Consider the following 3,728-nt stretch of genomic DNA (forward strand, 5'->3'; position numbering starts at 1 on the left):
AGGGATCATGATGGTGGGATTAAACTCCCCTTATTCTCATGTACTAGTGGTACTAGAATCCATAGGTAGAGGAGTAGATGATCCACTACGAGCAGCCTCGAAGTCATGAAGCACATGGAGGCAATCACGAAATGCATCGAGACAAGGGAAACAATGGGAATAATGAAAATAATGATCGCATAAGGCACAGGGGTAATATGTGCGCAACATTTTAAGTCTCTTAGTTGAATCCAATAAGGTAACTTGGACCTCAGGGACATTAGACTCAAGAAAAGTTTCATGAACCAAAGGTTTGAGACAAGGAAGTTTAGGACAATTATTGGTGGCATGCCCAACAATATCACACAAAGCACATGGAGGTGTCGACTTTGGAGGCTTAGGATCTAGAGGTGCTTTGGGAGCCTTTTCCTTAGGTTCCTTCTTGGCTTTGCCCCCTATTTAGATGCTTTCACAATAGGAGTGGGTTCCTGTTTAGGTTGCGGTGGAACTGGAGCAACAGAAAGGGTTGCAGGAACTAATTAAACCAGTTTCAAAGCATGATATGATCTATTTTGACCAGGAAGAGTGCTCACTGGGGGATCAATGTACCATTCTGGGATCCCAAAAGTCATATTAGGGAGATTCAATGAAGCCATGACAGGGACATAAAAGACTCTAGGAGGAGGAAATGAGAAAGGTATCTATCCTGCAGGGTAATGTCTCGATAGAAAAACTCCTGGATGGTTAAGACCTAGAGGAATAGTTCCTGGTGGGAAAAAAGGAGAGCACCCACAAAAGGAGGAGGTCTTGGGGAGTGGATCCGTATGGCTCGACTGAGATGGTAACAATAGGGTGTTGAGGAACCAACTGTTGACCAGGGGTACCAGACTGCTTTTGAGCAGCCTGTGACACTTGTAACATGCAAAAAATAAATGAGTTGGGCTCTGAGATGGGAGGGGGAGGACCAGGGAAAGAGCCCAATAAGGTGGAATCTTTTCAGACTCCAGGTGAAACATCGGTGAGAGGGGTGGCAGGCTTCTTTCTAGACATCAATGAGATGATGGACTCAAGAGAGGTTAAGGATGACGACTCATAATATGTCAATTGATTGATAGTGACGGTCTTCTCTTCATGCGGGCGAACATCTTGTGGAAAGCCGTAGATGCGAAGACTGACATGGCGTATGTGTAACTACGACCCAAGAAAATTTTGTGATCTAGAGGGGGATCAATAACCTCAATGTCTACATTAACAGTCTTTCCCACAAGAGTCACTGGAAAATTGTGATACATGTCGAGAGGCTGGGAAGGGTGACCCTCCCAAGCACACAAATTAATGGTGGATGGGGCCAGTTTGGGTGACTTGAGTTTCTTCCAAGCAACAATGGACATCACGCAGGTGGATGCACCTTCGTCAATAATGCATCTAGAGATGATGGAATTATGGACTCAGATTGGTATTTGGAAAGCAATAGATAGATGTAATGGAGGTTGTTCTAAAGCATTAACAGGATGGGCAATCAAACAATCGTCCGAAGGATCTACTATGCCTAAAGAAGTTAATAGAGATTTATTTTGAGATGAGAACGACTGGAGGACTTCCAGCATTGACATGGTAGCAGGTGATTACACCAAGTCATCTACTATACTATATGTGTGGGTAGCTCAGTTAGAAGCCTCATTACAGGGTAATGGCCCCTTAGGGACCTTTGGAATTGACTCAACTTTAGGTAGAGGGATTTGTAATGGACCATTTGGTGTCATAAAAGGCTCAATAGATTCTTTGGTTTTGGTCTCAGTTGCGAACAAAGTCGATGGCTTGTTGTATTGATGCAATCGAGTTTTCAAGTTGACATCAGAGGTATTAACCTCATCATAATTCATCATGAGGATTTGGTAGTCACCAGGACCAAAAGGTTGGGGAGGGTGGGCTACTTGACCTTGCTGAGGTTGAGCAACAATGAATACTTACTGAGGGAAAGTATTTGTAAGCATGGTCGATTGAGATGGCATAGGATTCTGAAGCAGTTGCTGCATGGGTAGTTGACCTCTAGAAGTTGCCTGGGCTTCCCACATTTGGCGCATCTGAGGTAAGAGGGGACACTCATGAGTATAATGGCCATGTACACTACAACATGCATAAGGATTGTTTGTACAAATAGCCTTGTTCTTCTTGGGATGGTTTCCTTGTTGTAGGTTGTTGGGCTGGTTCCCTTGGGGTTGATTGAGTTGATTACCCTAGTTACCCTAGTTACCATTGTTGCCCTTCCCCTTATTCTTTTTCTTCGAATTTTGGGGATTGATCACACTCTCTTGTGCATAGAATTGACCCTGAGGGGGTGGTGGCTGTTAGGGCTGAGGATGTATGGGAGGCTGCGGCACTAATTCTTGAGTGGTTAGGGCACTCAGTGGTGCATAGGTGTAATATGGTGAAGGGGCAAAGGTCTGGTAGACAGGTTGAGCACTAGCTAGACCTGACATCTGCTGATGTGGCTAGGTGAATGCATAGCATGTACTTTTTCCTGAATACACATTGCTGAAAGGAGGGGGATGAGTGTTGGAGGAACTAGTGCCCCCTTGTGGATAGCCATAACTCTGTTGAGTATATGGCGAAGGATGTGAAATAAGACCAACATTACCGTTGGCAGCGTGAGATGCCCCTGGTGCATTGGCACCACCATGACGAGGGAGGTCTAGTATAATGGTATAGACATAATCAGATTGAGAATAAATCAAGTCATATCTGAGAGTGGTTTGGAGAGCCTCTTCCTTTTTCTGAGGAAAGTGAGATGTGAAATATTTCGCAATGGGTGCTAGAAGAGTCCTAAGAAACCAATCGAGGTAGACACGGTCTTTGAAGGAAGGAGAACAACACGTACTCCTCCTTCTACACCATTCCTAGACATGGTCAGAAAGACGGGTGGCAGAGGATGGATGAAATGTGGTCAAGTGCTCCCTACGAGTGTCGTATCAGAGAGGTAACTAAAAATATGAAAGGAATGCTTTATCAAGCATTGCGAAAGTGGAATGAGAAGCGGTGGGCTGGTCAACATACCACTTTGCAGCATCTCTAGTGAGCGTGTGTTAGAATAACTGAAGACAAATGGAGTCATCGTTGATGGAATTAGATGAACACCAACTATGGAAGGACCTGACGTGATTAGTGGGGTCCTCTCCATAATTACCCTCAAATTTGGTAATGTCTGAGAGAAGCTTAGTTGGCATATATGTCCAACCAACATCATGGTGTATGGGATCATTAATCAGATGGCTAAAATCTGGGAGACTTAAACAAGCCATGGAAGGTATGAAAGGAGATGTCGGGATGGTTCCTGTAATGGTTCTGCTAGATGTGATTGTCAGGGTAGGACCCGAGCCACCACCAGGTTGGTTTCTTTCTCCTGCAGTGGAAACTGACATGGTGATGATATACGGTGAAGGAGGCTCAAAATCAGATGAGGCATTAGATGAACAAGAAGAAGAGTCAGTATGGGGACTCAGGGGAGGACTAACTCGAACCTTGCCGGGAGGAGTAATATGTCCAAGTGGAAACTTGGGATGAAGACCTAAAAGTCTCCATGACAAACACCTTAGTGGCATAATGGTTGCAAGACACAAGTGACACAGAAATGGTGAAGGGAGATAAACAAAATGTCTTTGTCTCTATTGGGGAGATAAATTAATTAAGTCTTGGTTTGGTGGTGTAAACCAAACACCCTTCACTTTAGGAGTGCTTGTGTGTGAAAGTGT

Source organism: Pinus tabuliformis, chromosome 3_1 (assembly GCF_031772625.1).
Source record: "Pinus tabuliformis cultivar Carrire ecotype Pingquan chromosome 3_1, CPIR1, whole genome shotgun sequence".
In the NCBI taxonomy this organism is placed as follows: Eukaryota; Viridiplantae; Streptophyta; class Pinopsida; order Pinales; family Pinaceae; genus Pinus; species Pinus tabuliformis.